Source organism: Microtus pennsylvanicus, chromosome 8, assembly GCF_037038515.1.
Source record: "Microtus pennsylvanicus isolate mMicPen1 chromosome 8, mMicPen1.hap1, whole genome shotgun sequence".
NCBI classification, from domain to species: domain Eukaryota; kingdom Metazoa; phylum Chordata; class Mammalia; order Rodentia; family Cricetidae; genus Microtus; species Microtus pennsylvanicus.
In genome coordinates, this window is record NC_134586.1 from 37,859,288 (window position 1) to 37,878,268 (window position 18,981).

The following is an 18,981-nucleotide window of genomic DNA, read 5'->3' on the forward strand; positions in this document are numbered from 1 at the left end:
CTACTTAATCTGAAAATTAGAGATAACCTAGCTCACTTAGAATATAGTGATACTAACATCTCAAAGCTAACATTATTGGACTTAACATCCTCTCAATAGCAGAAGTTTGTTCCTAGTACTGTAAACCTACCCAACTACTGTTCCTGATGAGGTAACATACCCTAGAGAAAAACCTACTACTGCCACTGTTTTAGGGTTACTATCACTGTGATGAAATACTTTGAGCAAAGTAACCTGGGGAGGGAAGGATTTATTTGGCTTATTTTCACCATCACTATTCATCATGAAAGGAAATCAGGACAGTTACTCAAACATGTTTTCCCAACACTGTTCATTATCAAAAGAAATCAGGATTGTTACTCAAATAGGACAGGAACCAACAGTCAGCAGTTGATGAATTGTACATGGAATTGTACTGCTTACTGAATTGCTGTTTCTGGCTTGTTTAGCCTGATTTCTTACAGAAGACAGAAACACAAGCTCAGGAATGGCACTATCTAAAAATTGGCTGAGCTCTGGCCATCAATCACTAATTAAGAAAATTAGGCTCGTCTGCTTAAAATCTGATCTTCTGGAGGCCTTTTCTCTGTTGAGATTCCCTCCCCTCAGATGACTAAGTCTTGTGTCAATATTACATTAAACTAGCCAGCACAGGTACATTCCTAGACCAATATATTCCCAACTGCATTCTAAGGAACTATCTTTATATCTACACATATGTGTAGCTCTCAACCTTCACCAAAGATGCTTCTTTTTGTAGTATGAAGAGATCATCAAAGAAATGCACAACTGGTCAAAATTCAGAACAGCTGAGTGTGGGGCACCCATCCACAGTTTATACATCTACAGCACAACCCCTACACTAAGGATCAGGAAGCACCATGAAAGAGGGGATCGAAAATTTCTAGGAGCCAGAGGACCATGTTATCTACTTCAATACAGTGTCCACTACATATGACAGGGAATTGCACCCATGAAATGTTAAACCCTGAACAATGACAACACCACTTGAAATCCCAACAAGGTAATTCCCTAGATGAAGAGCTACTGGAAATTGAGGGCTTCTATAAAAGGACAGATCAGTCTTTCTGTCTTCTGCAGTATTGAGCTCCCTTGCTGTCTCCTTGTTTGCTGGGATCTCGGTATACTCACTAGAGGTAATGAGGGGATGAAAAGAATGTAGATACACAAAGTCACATACGAAGAAGCTGAGATCATGGGGTCTGGAGGAGAGTACCCTAGAAGCTCCATATGTTTATTATTTACAGTTGAACAGAGAAACAAGATCACTCCACATAGATAAACAAGAAAGCAGGGTTATTACATGCACCTGAACAAGTAATTAGGTTTAGCCAGTCCTGATAGGAGCAGTCTCTATAGAAGAAGAAGCATTCCTCAGGCCAAAAACTTCACTCATGGGGGAAAAAATACAATGGACATTTTATGCATGCACTATCAACATCTTCATACATACCAGAGAAAGGATTTGCCATGCCTACATGCCATGCTACAGCCTTGCCTGGAAAAGACTATATATACCACATTCATGGCTCTGGGGCATTGAGGTCCTTGACATGGTAATTCCCATGTAAATTGTACACATTCTCTCAGTACTTGATGCAGTCCATACTCTATGCACTCCATGATAGCTTATCCAATCCCAACTGGTTATCCCTAGGTGTGTGTGTGTGTGTGTGTGTGTGTGTATAAACAGACTCAAAAGTGTATGTTTACATGTGTGTGTCATGAAGTTGAGAAGGAGTAGGGAAGACTTGAGAGAAGTTGAAAGGAGGAAAAGAAGGGGTTAGAAATGATATAAATAGAGGACTTGTGAAATTCTCAAAAAAATAAATATTAAAAAGAAATTTAAAATACAAAACTTGTTTGTAATTATAATGTATTAAAGGAATATAATTAAAATACTGCCTTATGAAGGTCACATTGAATATTCAGTAAGAAAACCTTTTTTGCCCAAACACTTAAAATTTATGATGTGCATTATACATTAAGTTTTTTAATCTCTCAGAAAAGAAGGCTTTACTAACTCTTTGATGCTACTGTATGATCAAATATCAAAGACTACAAATGCAGTATTTCTTCTTGGCAGTCTTGATTTCACAGTACCCTAAGTCTGTCTAGTACAAGATGCCACCGACAAAGATTTTTCTATACTCTACCCTTAGTAGTTACTTCAAAGGTTTTTAGTAAGGTGGAGGGGAACCAAATGAAGAGTTCCTATTTTTAGAGAAAAGAATCAAGTATTGAGCCAAGAAATTAGTTCTTTAAAATTGAGTGTTTTTCTGCTGATAAAATTGTGAGCATTATGCACTCAAACAAGTCATTTTCAAGTAGTAACCTCCTCACTGTTCCAATATAATTCTTCTGTTCACTTAATTTCTTTTAATTTCTAGAATCAAAATCACTTTTAAAATCTAGGCAACATTACATTTTCATCAACCCAAATCATTTTTTATATTCAACAGTTTTACCAAGAGTGACTTTTGTCTATTTCCAGAAATCTAATTCACTTGTAAAAGTCCACAGTTTGTCACCATCGTCATTGATCAAGAGAATGTGCTACAGGCTCTGGATACATTAACCTAAGCAAATTGCAGAAATATATTGCTCAATATCAGCATCTTGAGAAAAAGTGATTACCCATGGACAACAATGAAGAGATGCTCACAACAGGATATGTAGGCTCTAAATGTGTTTATTAAATATTGATCACAGCAGTCACTCAGAAATCATGTTTTTGCAAATAACTTATAGGAAAAATGCTCACTGTATAATGGGAGAAAAAAGAAATACAGAGTAATTATCTTTCAAAAAAGCATTGTTTACTGAACTCTACATGCTCAATACCATTTAGATGTTAGGAACCCAGAAGAGAAAAAGCTTAGTAACACATGAACTTCGGTTAAAATAAAATAAGAAAAGATGTTGATAAAATAGTTTGCATTTGACACAGCATCCTGAGTTCTGCAGGTCTTTGTTATAATACTGTTAATACAATGAAAACAGTAACACAGTCTCTACAGACAAGAAAATTTAAGAACACATTAAGTGAGTTAAGTAACACCTGATCTTTTCTCTCTTACCTAATTCTATGTCTCACTCTTTTCTGCCTACAAAGTGTTCTCTCAAGTCAACTAAATTAGCCCAGCAGCTTTTTCTACCAGACAAAAAATAGAAACTCTCTAAGAAGTAGAAAATCTAAACTCATTTCTAAACATTAAATCAGTGTTGAATCCTCTCAGCCTTTCCTCACCAAATAACATGGAAATGAACCAGCACAATAAACTCTGGAACCTACTCAAAATTCTGTCTTGTCTACTTTATTCCTTTAATTCTGTTATGGTCTTTTAGGCCACTCAACAACTTCCTCAAATTCCTAATAATCCAAGATTCTTTTAGGTCTCCTACTAGTATTCTAAGTTACTAAAAAAGATCAGATTTCCCCTAACTTCAGAAAAATCCCTAATTCTTATCATGATATGCTGCTGAAAACAGAGAAAACCTGGAAACCAAACAGCATTTTGTCTAATTGCACATAATGTTAGCAGATAAACCCCAAAGCCTCGGTTTCTGCACAGACTAGAAATGGGGATTCTACTCATGGAAATGCCAGTCGGTGTGATGGCCTTTAACCTGACAAATCACAGTTACTTTCAGGATAGCTTCTTTATTGTTGCGGTTTAATGGCCCTACCTTCCTCTCACTCTTAAGTCTTTCCCATTAAGAAGTCAAATGAAGAGAAACCACACAGAATGAACAGTTAACTCTTAGTTTCCTCAGGAAACTCTGCACACCACCTCCACTCACATTCCATTGAGCAGAACCCGAATTCCTGTTTGATGCCAATGATACAGGAAAGTATAACTCTGGTTACGCACGCCTTTAATCCCAGCACTCAGGAGGCAGAGGCAGGCGGATCTCTGTGAGTTCGAGGCCAGCCTGGTCTACAGGAGCTAATTCCAGGACAGGCTCCAAAGCTACAGAGAAATCCTGTCTCGAAAAACCAAAAGAAAGAAAGAAAGAAAGAAAGAAAGAAAGAAAGAAAGAAAGAAAGAAAGAAAGAAAGAAAGAAAGAAAGAAAGAAAGAAACTGCTTTTCAGCTGTTTCTTTGGCAATCACACATCAGATGGTAGGTTATCCACACACTCTAACAAGATGGTATAATGGAAAGATCTACAATCCCATATAGAAAAAAAAGTGAAGAACAGGAATCAAACTAATTTGTAAAGTTAAGAATCATGAGTTAAATAAAATATATTGGCACAATAGGGCAGAAAGGTAACAACTAAAGAATATGAGGAAAAAAGTCATCTCACCTAAGAAGCTTCTTTTTGATGCCACAGACTAAGACAGAGATCTACATTTGGCCAAAGTACAGAGAACAATTGACCATGGGTGTGCAGCCTAAAGAAGATATCTATAACACAATCTCTATCTCTAAGGCTTAGGCAGAGAAGAAAAAATAGTGTACAAACAGCCTGAGGACCCGGATGGCTGCTATGTGATGATTTATTTGAAAAGATGTCAGAGGCCATGATAGTTACAGCAGGTGGCAACTAGTGTTTGGATATCAATCCACCAGAAGAGTGAATCTCTGATGGAAGTTAATCCTGTCCAGGCAATCTGCAGGATGATCGACTCCGGAAACTCTTTCTTAAATTTGCCAAAGCATGGGTTCTACCCAATATCTGCATTGTAGTGTGTAATATTACGTGATGCATACATGTAATCTCATGATTACATCTCAATCTTTTAGGTACATATATCTGTGAACGGTAAGGAAGATGACTTTTCATTTATCTGCTTAATTTTGATATATACAAAATATACTAGGATATGCTTTATAATTATATCTATTAGTTCCATAAAGACTGAAGACACTTAAAAGCCTGATTTGTACATTTTGCTCAGGCTAACTGAATGCAATTAGCTCATTTTTACCTAAAAGCAAGTTCAAACTAAACTAAAGGCTTTTTGTAAATAGATCATAAGCTTAAAATTTTACAGCTTTGCACAAGGTCAAAGTCATAGATGTCTAACCAAGGTTGCTACACAAAACACCCTAAGAAAGTATGCCGATTCTTCACTTGCCAAGTCTGCTAACAAAAGACCTATGTCTCAAAGTTTGTCACTGGGCACTGTGCCCTCTCATCTGGTCACAGTCTTACTCCTGTCACCTTGGATCATTGTGTTGCCATGGTAAAAGGCTCAGCTCATTATTTCTTACCCTAGGAATGTGCTTTTAACAAATGAGAGGTAACTCTTGTAATTTTTTTATCACTTCAAGGCTCTGTAAGAAAGAGAGTTTTGAGGCTAGAGGAAAAGTGATGAGGAATTAGAATTAGGACAGGAAAAATAGAATAGAAGCAGAAGAATAGCAAGACTTGTTCAGAAAATCATAATGTGAGAGAATTCATTTGTCCTCAGATATAGAAAGTTCCTTTTGCTTCCTGTAGCATCCAATCTGAACCCTAAAAAAGATATTGGCTGGACCCTGCCCTTGAGAGACAGGACAGAAATACTGTTCCCATGAACACTCAACAATATAACTCCAAGTATTAGACCTGCAAAGGCGATATGTGTCAACATGCAACATAGATGGAGAAAAAGCTCCAACCACAGGTGAACAGCCTTGGCTAGTCCTTGGCTATTTGTCTGTTTAATTTTATTTTTTAGAGATGAACCCTAATTATTAAGTAGCCAGACCTAAACATATGCAAATAAAGCAACACTAATTGAATGTAATAGGCTGTGTGTCACATGGAACAAAAATGAATGTAGAAATGGTCATAAACCTAAGAGAAAGAGGTTGAAGAAATACAGAAGATGTTGGAGAGGGGAGGGTAGAAATGACGTAAATATGATGTATTCAAGTATCAAATCCTCAAATTTAAGAACAATGGAAAAATAAAAATGTGAGGAAAAAACTTGGTGTTGAGGGGTTTTTTAAAAAGGGAGTACCAACCCTAAAATGGCTCCCTTAATTAAGATATAAACTTCCCTGCTCCCATATCCACCCTTCCTCCATCCCAACTGTCTGATTCCCCCAAGCTCCCAAGCTCTCCCCATCCTCCCCTTCTCACATCTCTCTCCCCATGTTCCCTTACCCCTACCCCACCCCCAGTCCCAAGCTCCCAATTTTTGCTTGGCAATCTTTTCTACTTCCAATATCCAGGAGGATAACTATATGTTTTTCTTTGGGTTCACCTTCTTATTTAGCTTCTCTATGATCACGAATAGTAGACTCAATATCATTTGTTTATGGCTAGAATCCACTAATGAGTGAGTACATACCATATTCATGTTTTTGGGTCTGGGTTACCTCACTCAGGATAGTGTTTTCTATTTACAGTATTTGCATGCAAAATTCAAGATGTCATTGTTTTTAACCGCTGACTAGTACTCTAATGCATATATATTCCACACTTTCTTTATCCATTCTTCCATTGAGGGGCATCTAGGCTGTTTCCAGGTTCTGGCTATTACAAATAATGCTGCTATGAACATAGTTGAACAAATGCTTTTGTAGTATGATAGGGCATCTCTTGGGTATATTCCCAAGAGTGGTATTGCTGGTTCCTGGGGTAAGTTGATCCTGAATTTCCTGAGAAACCGCCACACTGATTTCCAAAGTGGTTGCACAAGTTTGCATTCCCACCAGCGATGGATGAGTGTTCCCCTTATTCCACATCCTCTCCAGCAAAGGCTATCATTGGTGTTTTTTATTTTAGTCGTTCTGACAGGTGCAAGATGGTATCTCAAAGTTGTTTTGATTTGCATTTCCCTGATCGCTAAGAAGATTGAGCATGACCTTAAGTGTCTTTTGGCCATTGGGGTTCCCAGGTATCCAAGATGTCCCCAGCTTGTTCCTTGGGCAGCTAAGGAGAGGGCACCTGAACTAGCCCTATCCTATAGCCACACTGATGAATATCTTGCATATCACCATAGAACCTTCATCTGGTGATGGATGGAGATAGACACAGACAGAGACCCACACTGGAGCACTGGACTGAGCTCCCAAGGTCCCAATGAGGAGCAGAAGGAGGGAGAACATGAGCAAGGACCATGACCGCGAGGGGTGTGCCGACTCACTGAGACAGTGGGGCTGATCTAATGGGAGCTCACGAAGGCCAGCTGGACTGGGACTGATGGAGCAGGTGATTGGACCGGACTCTCTGAACGTGGCTAACAATGAGGGCTGACTGAGAAGCCAAGGACAATGGCACTGGGTGTTGATTCTACTGCATGTACTGGCTTTGTGGGAGCCTAGTCTGTTTGGATGCTCACCTTCCTAGACTTGGATGGAGCGGGGAGGATCTTGGACTTCCCACAGGGCAGGGAACCCTGATTGCTCTTTGGACTGGAAAATGAAGGGGAGGGGGAGGAGGAGGGGGAGAAACATGGGAGGAGGGGAGGAGGCGGAAATTTTTAATAAAAAATAAATAAATAAATAAATAAATAAAAATAAAATAAAAAAATAAAATAGGGAGTACCTGAAAGCACCACAATTTTAATCAAGAAAAAGCAAATGAAATAATTCCATGTAAAATAAAATGCTGTTTTGAAACTGCATATTGTTATTTGGTTCCACATCTTTGAAGATTATTTCAGTTTCATAAGCATGAATATGTCTCAAATACTGGGCCATGTACTCAGGAGTATGAAGAATAATTATTCATACTAATATAGAATATAAACTTTGCCTTTTTAGACCTAGATCATAGGTCATTAATGTTGTCGGACAATGGTCTGTACCTTGTCACTTGTATTCTAAATAAACATTGTTTGGTCAGTAGCTAGGCAGGAAGTATAGGTGTGGTGATCAGGAAGGAAGTAGAGGCAGGGCAATGAGAGTTCTGGGAAGAGGGAAGACTCATTCTACAGTTGTCACCCAGACACAGAGGAAGCCAGACACAGAGCAAGCAAAATGTGACTGCCTTGCCGAAAAAAGTACCAAGCCACGTGGCTAACACAGATAAGAATTATGAGCTAATATAAGTTACAATAATTCATAAGAAGCCTGAGCTAATAGGCCAATCAGTTTCTAATTAATTTAGGCCTCCCTCTGTGTATTTCTTTGAGACTTAACTGTAAGAATGGGGCAGGACAAAAAAAAAAAAAACCTCAGTCAGTATATGGTGTCCAATGTTGGGTTACCAAATCCACTTAAAAGCCTGAGAGAGCTTGGAAAGTTATTCTAGATAGAAAAGAATAGAGTTAAGCATGTCTTCTATCAAGCAGCACTTTCTCGGGTGGGCTTTGCTTGCAAGAAGCAAGTGTTCTCATTTAAGAGAGGCTTCCTGACTCAGCTTTAGCTGCAAAACCTTGCAGCTCTTTTAAGAGGTCCTGCCACAAAATACTTAAGTGGTGTTGATAAAAAGCTGACTGCATGCTTTTAGGTGGTGGCAGGGACCTTAAAACGCCATAGAGTTGTGACAATAAACATGGCTCCGGCCAGTACCTTTGTCATGAGGCTAAAATCTCAAAAAGCTAAGGAATGTGTCAAAGCCACAGCTTTAGTCCTAACCATATCACTTAGCAAATTAAAGACTCCTGTGGTAAAAAAAAAAAAAAAGAAAGAAAGATATACGTTAAAGATAGGTTCAGATTAAAAAAAACTCTAAATGTTTTACAGTATGTTAAAAATATATGCACGCTAGGGAAAAAAAGAAAAGGGGATAAAGTCCTTAAAATTAAAAAGAGAGAGAGAGAGAGAGTAGCTGGGTATGGTGGCACACACCTTTAATTCCAGCACTTTGGAGACAGAGGCAGGCAGATATCTGTGAGTTCAAGGACAGCCGATAAATTCCAGGTCAGTCAAAGATACAGCGAGAAACCCTGTCTAAAAAAGTCAAATATTAAAAATACAAATAAAGAATAGAGCTTAAAATAAAGCCACATAAAAATAAAAAATACACAGGGAATCTGGATATTGTAGGTTATTATGCTGTCTTTAAATTGTTTTATGGCTGAACAAGGAACAAAAGCTGCTGAAAGATATTTGATTATAACTGCTGCTGGATTAATCCAACATATATTTTTAAAAACTGCTTTTACTTCAAAATTTAGCTCAAAAGTTATATTACTTTGAAGAAGAGGTTTTGCTTTTGTTTCCACAGAAAATGAGAGGCTGTGGATTCATTTTGGACTATGAAAAATCAGGTTTGATCAAGGAAAACCCCCTAAAGAATGTCCAATAGGAACAAATGACCCAGATGATCCAACATTTCAAAAAACCTCTGAGGACTTTCCTCTGAGTTCTGCATAAAAAAGTTTCAAGACTGCTGCTTGAGATAATCAAACCTCACAGGACACTCCAGTGAGGACTTAATCATAATTCTTAATTTTCTTTAGGTCCCCATAAGATCATCAGTGCTTTTAATCAGCAGAAAGTAGCCTAAAATCTATGCCCACATTCCCCCCAAAATGGATTATGAATGTTTGCCTTTGTTTAAAATGTTGGTTACAAATTCTTATGCATAATGGCCAATAAAAAAGCTAAACAAAGGAGATTTGATTCAGAGTTTTTGTTTTAAAAATGTGGGGGGAAGTTCTGTAGGACAATGGTCTGTCCCATGTCACTTGTATTTTTTAAAAAGGTTGATTGATCCCATTTATTCAATGAGGCCCTTAATGTCTAATAGAACATCCCCATTGTCTCAGTGTGCACCAACACACTGAGACAATGGGGATGTTCTATCGGGAACTCACCAAGGCCAGCTGGCCTGGGTCTGAAAAAGCATGGGATAAAACCGGACTCTCTGAACATAGCGGAAAAGGAGGACTACTGAGAACCCAAGAACAATGGCAATGGGTTTTTGATCCTACTGCACGTACTGGCTTTGTGGGAGCCTAGGCAGTTTGGATGCTCACCTTACTAGACCTGGATGGAGGTGGGTGGTCCTTGGACTTCCCACAGGTCAGGGAACCCTGATTGCAATTTGAGCTGACGAGGGAGGGGGAGTGGTTGGGGGAGGGGGAGGGAAATGGGAGGTGGTGGCGGGGAAGAGACAGAAATCTTTAATAAATAAATAAATAAATTTTAAAAAAGAATAAAAGTACTGTTGCAATAATAATAATAATAAATAAATAAATAAAAAAGGCTGATTGATCAGTAGCCAGACAAAAAGTATAGGCAGGGCAACCAGGAAGGAAGTAGAGGCAGGGCAATGAGAATTCTGGGAAAAGAGAAGGCTCAGTCTACAATCATCATCCAGACACAGAGGAAGCCAGACACAGAGCAAGCAAGATGTGACTGCCTCGCCGAAAAAGGTACCAAGCCACGTGGCTAACACAGACAAAAATTATGGAATAATATAAGTTATAAGAGTTAATAAGAAGCCTGAACTAATAAGCCAACTGGTTTATGATTAAGGTAGACCTCTGTGTATTTCTTTGAGACTTAATGACTACAAGGACCAGGCAGGACCAAAACCTCAGTCAACACAACAATATTATATATTTACATGGTAATGGATTAAGCCCATTATTGTATGTGAGTGAGCTAAAGTTCTCAAGGGTTCAGAAACTCCCAGAGAGTTATCCAAGTAAGACAATAGAAACAAAACTCACACTGTGGAAGGAAATTACCAGAAGTTCTGGATAGCCTATTGAAACCCTTCTCTATTTTTATTTGATCGCATGTTTATAATATTATCAAATCCAACATATTTTCAGAAAATGCTAATTGTTACAATCAGGTATTTAGTTCTTTTTATCCCACACTAAGAAAACGAAAACAAGGGTTGGAGAGATGGCTCAGAGTTTAGGAGCACTGCCTGTTCTTCTGAAGGTTCTGAGTTCAATTCCCAGCAACCACATGGTGGCTCACAACCATCTGTAATGAGATCTGGTGCAGAATACAGTATATATAATAAATAAATCTTTAAACAAAAAGAAAGAAAAGGAAAACAATTTGTGATAACTAAGGACGGAAACAATAAAGGTCAAAAAGCCAGTAGGATCAATAAAGTCAGACAAATTTTTCTTATCTTGATTGGAATTAATTTAAGTCTAAGTAATAGACATTTTCTAGTACTTGGTGCTTGATCAACACACATTAAGCAAATGAAAATGATATTTTAAAGATATATAAAGATACTTTCTGCTTTAAATATACATATTTAAGACAGTTCAAAGACTATATAAAGGCAAGAATAAAGACATGACAATATAAAAGAAAAAAATCTGCATGTTACTTTACAAAATTGCCACATTTAATTGCTGTTTTGTCAGAAGTACTAATGTCCTTGACTGTATTGTGAAAACAAAATTACTGAATAAACCTATTTTTACAAAGCCCTCAAATAAAAATTAATATTCATATACAGCTTTGCATTTGAAACCAAACAAGGTAGAAGTCAGTTATTAACATGGTCACAAAATTTGCAGTAAGTGACCTTATACTGAAATATTTTTTATATAAGCCTTTTCCGCTCAGTTAAACCTCTTGGACATGAATGATGATGAACATAGTTAGGTAACTCACCAACCAAGTTCTCATATACAAAGAGTCTATCATTCTAGAAACACAATATTTGCTCTTTGATTTTTTTCCAGTTAAACAAGGAAATTTTAAATCATTTGGTAAATGGTTTTTGTGTTGTGTTTTTGTTTATTTGATTAATGTATATGTGTGTTTGTGCATGCTTGAAGCCCAGAGAGGCCCGAATAGGGAAGTAGGCAAATTAGAAAGAGAGTTGTACTTGGAGTTGTGAACTACCTAACATGGGTGCAAGAACAAAAACAGAGCCTCTGGAGAAACAGCAAAAACTTTTAACTGCTGAGATATCTCTCCAGTCCAGATTTTAAAAGCTCTAATCATACTCATAGAGATGATTATGGTTTTGTGAGTTTCAAAGCTGCCCTTTAAGGATAAAAAACAGCTTTGTCATCACTTGACTCAACCTATTCCCAGAGGTTCTGTGACTTATCCAAATGACAAAAATAGCAAATAATAAAACCTAGTTTAGAACATAGGTTTATTGAACAAGGACTGTTCATGAGAAAACTATACACACTTGTCTACTTGGTCTTGAGACTACTCCAGGGAAGGAAGGAAGGGAGGGAGGGAGGGAGGGAGGGAGGGAGGGAGGGAGGGAGGGAGGGAGGGAGGGAGGGAGGGAGGGAGGGAGGGAGGGAGGGAGGGAGGGATCACAGAGAACAGAAATTCTTACTAAGAGATCCAGCTTTTCAATGGGTGGTTAGTACAACAGCAAGACAGATTGGTATCCATTTTTGACAGGCCTAGAAGAATAGTAACAAAGTATCCAGCAATGGGGCAGAACGCATAGAGAATAATGAGGGGCAGCCTCTTCCAGAGGAAGCGCAGGGCTGTTGGGAACACAAGAGGTTCAGAGACAGGAAACCCCTGCTAAGTACTAATGTCCAACTGATTTCTGGTATCTTGACTTTGTCTATATGTTGAGGGAGCTGCGGGTTGCATTCCGCCACCCAGCTCCCGCCACTGGCTAGCTTTACCCGAAATAACAACACACAAACTGTATTCATTTAAACACTGCCTGGCCCATTAGTTCCAGCTTCTTATTGGCTAGTTCTTACATATTGATCTAACCCATTTCTAATATTTTGTGTAGCACCACTAGGTGCGCTTACTGGGGAAGATTCAGCATGTCTGACCTGGCGGCTTGCTTCATCGTGTCTTGCCCAGAGAGGGGAAGCATAGCATCTGAGCTCACTTCCTCTTCCTCTCAGCATTCTGTTCTGTTTACTCCTCCCACCTATGTTTTAACCTATGAGGGCCAAGCAGTTTCTTTATTATAATTAACCAATGACCTTCCTCCATCATCTATATAAAATGGGCTCTGACTCTGCTCTAAAACTTGGGATTCAATACTATACTTTCAGGGATCATTTCTATAGTTCGTAAAACTTGGAATTCTTCCTGGTGGTGTTGTTTGATAAAGGCACCTCTGTTTTCAATTTATGATGTCACTGTGTTCATCTGTCTGTTACACAAAAACCTTTTGTAGTTAACAGCTAACTCTTAGTCATAGTACATAAATGGTGAATATGAAATGTTTTGCTTTTGAGAGGATTGCAGCAGATTGGAGGAAAAGTATTCAAAAAGCCTACAGTATCATCACAGTCATGCTTTGCATTGGCTCCCTGTATGCAGATCAGGCAGCTCACAACCACCTGTAGCTCCAGTTCTAGGGGGATCTGACACCTCTTTCTGGTCTCCTCAGGCACCCATATATGGGGCATACACACAATGAAACACACACACATACACATGTACACATAATAAATCATTAAAGATTATTTATAGAGGCAGGAGAAGTTGCCCTGCAGTTATAAAAGAACTTACTGATCTTCCAGAGAACCTGGGTTCGACTGCTGGCACTCACATGGCAACTCACAACCATCTGTTACTCCAGTTGTAGGGGACCTGATCCCTCTTCTGACCTCCACAGTCAATACACACACATGGAACATGGACAAACATGCAGGTAAGACATTCGTACACATATTTTTTAACTTAATAATTTACACCTTCCTTGAAGAACTGGAACACTTTGAAGAGTAGGTCCTTCTCTGTGTACTCTCAGTTTGGAGCACAAGTTTTGACTAAGTTGTTTAATGGGAAGAGCGTATTAAGTATTCAGGATTACATGGGAAATCTAGTAATGGCCCAAGGAGTTCTGGTCCCAATATGATAAGAACTTTGGTGTTACATGCAAAGTCACGTACTCAAAGGGTAGCCCACAGCACTAACCACTCAGAGGATAAATCACAGCACTAGCACCCCGAAACATGAGAGATCGAAATCTTCATGGTCACTCCAGACTCTGTTTTAAAACCATTTTCTGGTTGGTGACACACGCCTTTAGTCCCAACACTCAAAAGGGAGAGGAAGGCAAATCATGTGAGTTTGAGGCCAGCCTGGATTACAGAGCAAGTCCCAAGACAGGCTACAAAGCTACACAAAGAAACCCTGTCTCAAAAACAAAACGAAACACCATCCTCAGGTAAGTTGTGGACACATCCAAGCTTACATGGTGAATGATATACTGAAAGACTCTCTTGGCACGTAATGAGTACAACTGATGGTGTCTAAGAGGGTCAACAAAGATAAGACAGCATAGTCGAATGGTGAACCAAGTTTTAAAAACGAACTTCATTTTTAAAGTTTTGTTTAATGTATAGAAAAGTTGTAGATGCTACAAAAAAAAATCTTGGTACTGTTATAGAAATACACCATGACCTGAAGATTTTAAATGTATGCTTATTTTCTTTTTCGGGCAGGTTTCTCTGGTGTATGTGTGAGTACATATGTATATGTATGTGTACATGTATGTTTGTGCATGTGCAAGGACATGACCAGGGGGTAAGCATATGCTCATATGAATACAGAGGCAAGAGCTAATCTCAGATGGACTCCCTCACGGCACCTTCCTCGGTTTTGTTGTTGTTAGTTTTTTGTTTTTTGTTTTGAGAAGGGGCCCCTCACTTTTACCTGGAACTCACTGATTCAGCTAAGCTAAGTAGTGAGTTCCCATGGATCCACCTACTTCTGCAACCCCAGTGCTGGGATTATAACTGCATAAACCCAGATTCATAAACCAGGCTTTTAAAGATGGGTTTATTGAGGGATGCATCTTTTGTTAATGCACTGGCTAATGAGTTTGACAAAAAGAAAATACATGAATACATTTAACAATACAAAATCTAAAAGTTTGATCACCTCAGAGTGCTTCTTGGTCTGATTCTGCTGCTTGCACCATCCCCCTAAACTACTTACTGTCAATTACTAGTTGTTTTGTATCTAAAGTTATGCTTGTTCCAGTTCATATAAATAAAATTATACAGTATGTATGCAGTCATTCCTGTCTCCCTGCAGTCACTTCATATAACACTTTTGAGGATCATCTAGTTTGTTGTAAGTGTCGGCCATTTGTACCTTCTTACTGCTGAGCCACATTCCATGACATGGGTGCACCACTATCTTAGTTAGGTTTCCTACTGCCATGAAGAAATATCATGTATATGTGCCACCCCTTCTTTATCCACTCTTCTATTGAGGGGCACCTAGGTTGTTTCCAGGTTCTGGCTATTACAAATAGTGCTGCTATGAACATAGTTGAACAAATGCTTTTGTAGTATGATTGGGCATCTCTTGGGTATATTCCCAAGAGCGGAATTGCTGGGTCCTGAGGTAGGTTGACTCCCAATTTCCTGAGAAACCGCCACACTGATTTCCAAAGTGGTTGCACAAGTTGCGTGAAATATGTTTTTAATTATGAGAAATTTCCCATATAAACAAAGACATTGAGGCCTCAAAGCTTCACAAAATATGATAGTGACAAATACATTTGGATACCTCATGGTAGCCTCAAAAAAAAGGAGAAATATTTCAGTAGGAACAGAAGGTAAGGTGGTAAAGGAGAGATTAGAGCTAGTGCAGGACAAATACTGGACACCCAGGACCTTCCTCGAGTCCTCCTTCTTGAGCTCTCTCACATGCTATGCATGCTCAGGATTTATAGATCAAAATAACCACCTGGGTAATTTCTTTTCATCTTTCAGTGTTTTCTTCATCATGTAAATTAAATAGAAAATGCAATATTCCTGACAGTGATGGAAAATGTCTAGCCCCATGCCCACGCTAACCTCTATAGGTCAGTAAGAATTCATCTTTATAGAGAAAAGGAAACTCATTAACTTAGAATGAGTCCTCAAAGAGTTCCACCCTCAAAGAACAGGCCAACGGGATGCAGGAAACCAAGACTGACTCATCTCTGATTACCCCAAAAAATATCAATGTCAAAATCATTGCCTATTCTTACATACCCACACTGCCTCTGTAAATATGCTTTAAAAATAGAAGAAATCTCAAAATAATTTTCCTTCCTCTAAAAGCATTCCCCAGGGTTCTGTGCTCTCTTTATTGCCGGCTTTGTCTCCAAAATGTCACAATGTCCTCTGGTGGCAAGGAAACTAATAGTCCCCAAGCTTATACTGACATATCCTGGCTTCTAGTTTCATGCCTAATGACAGTGTTAGTTCAAGCTGAACATGTCAGCTTCTCAGAACCTGATAGGACATCATATTTTCTCCCTTCTTCTATTTTATACAATCAGTACCACATACTAAGACCCCGACATTTCCTCCAGCATTCTATCTGTGTTTTATCTTGTCAGGGGACTCTTCCCCTGGTATTCTTGGAACCCTGGCATTTCACAAACAGCCACTCCTCCTACAGGAATGTCTGTGTGGATAAAACTGAATCTAAGATAATGACTTTGAAAGCTTTTTATTTAAAACCAGGTTCCTTAACAAAGACAGCGAGGAGTGGCTTATCCCAATCTTTCTCATTCCAACATTCCCTATCCCCATTTAAAAGAATCCTTAAATAATAACCAGTTTTTCTTCCTCTAATTATTATGAAATATGAAATCAAATTATGGTTTGGTTGCACCTCATGGATTTCCTATACATCCTTAAGTAGAGATACAGCTCTAACCAATTTGTTCAACAAAAACATAATGTTCAACATCTGGAGGAATCCAGTTATCACCAAAGGATTTGGGGTTCCAAGGTAAGATCCTTCATGCTGTGTTAGAAGGGTATTCATAGCCCACTGGCAGGACTCTGTACTTACGAGAACTCCAAAACTGATGGCTCCACTCTAGGCCTAGTGAACAGAAGCAGTAAGGGTTAACAAGATCTCCAGGTAACATTTACATAGTCTATATCAAAACAGAGCTCTGAGGCTAGAAAGAAACTGAGCTCAGTTGCAATGTTTGCAAACATTGCCACAGGCTGCAGGTTAACTTCTCTAAGACATGTCCTCTTTACCTATCCATTGGGGATAGTTATTCCCATATGAAAATTATTGTGGAAAGTCAACGAGGTGTCAGAAGTACAAGTGCTATGTACAAGAAATACATAGCATCAAACATGAATCTATTAATCAGTGATGATATGTTGTGGCCCATTCTTGGAGGATGATATGCTGAGATTCAGTGCTGCTTCATATATGATATACTAGGGTTCCATGCTTTGGTGAGGCTATACAGCAGTTCATGTTGCTTTAGGTTGATGTTTAACAGCAAAACACATGGTGTCATGACAATCTACAAGCAAAATGTGTGATTTTTTTCCTACCCTAAAGAAAGTCTAGCATGAGCAAGAGGACAATGAGAAGAGATAGAACAGGCAATAAGAAGACAGAAGGAGATTATAAAGGACTGGAGGGAAGATAGATGAGAACAAAAAAGATAAAGGATTATAGTGGTATATTATTTGTGTTTTAATAAATAAAGCATACCTGAAGATCAGAGGGCAAAGCAGCCACACAGTCATACAGTCTAGAGAGTAGTGGCACACACCTTTAATCCCAGGACTCGGGAGATAGACACAGATGGGCCTCTGTGAGTTCAAAGCACACAAGATTGAACCTGTCTAAAAGAGAAACACAGTTCACACAAAGGTAATCTCAGCACTTAGGATAACATGCCCTAAATCCCAGCACTAGGGAGGTGGAGACAGGAGTGATGTGAATGAGTGGAGAGAGGAATATAAATGGGAAGAAACAGTAACTCAGTGGAGTGTGGAATCTGGGGTTGGTGGAAAGCAATGCCAGATCTCCCCTTTGTTTGTCTGAGTCCTGGTAGAGGTAAGAATTCGCTAGTGATTTGGCTGCTTCTTTGCTTTTCTGATCTTCAGCTTGAACCCCAATATCTGTCTCTGGATTTTTATTATTCATGCTACAAGGGATGAAGGAACAGATCTGGTTGTGGTATACATATTAGTACATGCCTGTAACCTCAGCATTTAGGACAAGGAGAAAAAAACCCAGCCTGAGCTACATAGTGAGATCCCTTCTCAAAAATCCAACAAGAGGAAAAAGGGAGAGCAGCAGCAAGGAGGGGAGGTATGGGAAAAGGGAAGAGGACCAGAGAGGAGAGCGAAGGTATAAGATTTTTGTCCTGTAAGTCTTCAGAAATGGACTCTCTCGCGGTGTCTGATTCAGTCAGTAAACCGCATTTTTCTAAATGTTTTAAATAATTTGATGGCACCAAACACTTTCTGGAGACAACTTGTATTCTACAGGTGACTTTCATATGGGCAGAGCATATTTATAGCAAGGCTGTTGTTTCTCATCCAAGGTGGTTTGGATGAGAAATGTCCCGCAAAGTACTGAGTATTGGAATACTGGGACCCCAGCTGGTGGTATTGTATAGAGATATTTAGGAAGGGAGCCCTAGCTGGGGGAAGTACATACCTAGGGACATGCTTCTAAGATGAGAAAGTCTCACCTCTTTACCCTTCCCTCTTGGCTTCATACTAATAGCTCACAACGTGAGTTCTCAGCTTCCTGTCTTTGACACCATACCTGCCACCTCATGCTATGCTGTATCCTGCCATTATAGACTTTAACCCTACAGTCTGGGACTGTACAACAAAATAAACTCTACCTTATAAATTTGTTTGATTGTGGTGTTTTAGCACAGCAATAGTATTTTGGAAGGAATTCCAGGGTCATTATTAGAAAATTCCAGCAGTATATGGGCAAAGGTTTTAATCCTAAAACATCAACAATTTTTTTTTCCATAGCTGTGTGAATGCTGGATGGGATATCATCTTTTAAACCTTAGCTCTCATTCTGCAAAATGAACAGACCTGGTCAATACCCTGTCTTCAGTCTTCCCCAGCTGTAGTTTTGTGTGTATTAAAGAGGTCAGAGAGAAAAATAGGATCATGGAGTTGACCAGTATTCAGGAGGCACCAGTATTATCAAAACAGATGGGCATGAATACTGTCAGCTGAGAGCCATTTCTAGCGCATATTGCATGATGAGTGAGGGTTGGGGCCCCAGCTGCGCAGGCAGCTGTCTGCCATGAGGCTATGCACCTAGCTAAATGGAAAATCTTTCCTGGGATTGATGAGCCATACTCAAGCAGCAGCCAGAACTCTGAAGCTCCATATCAATCACGT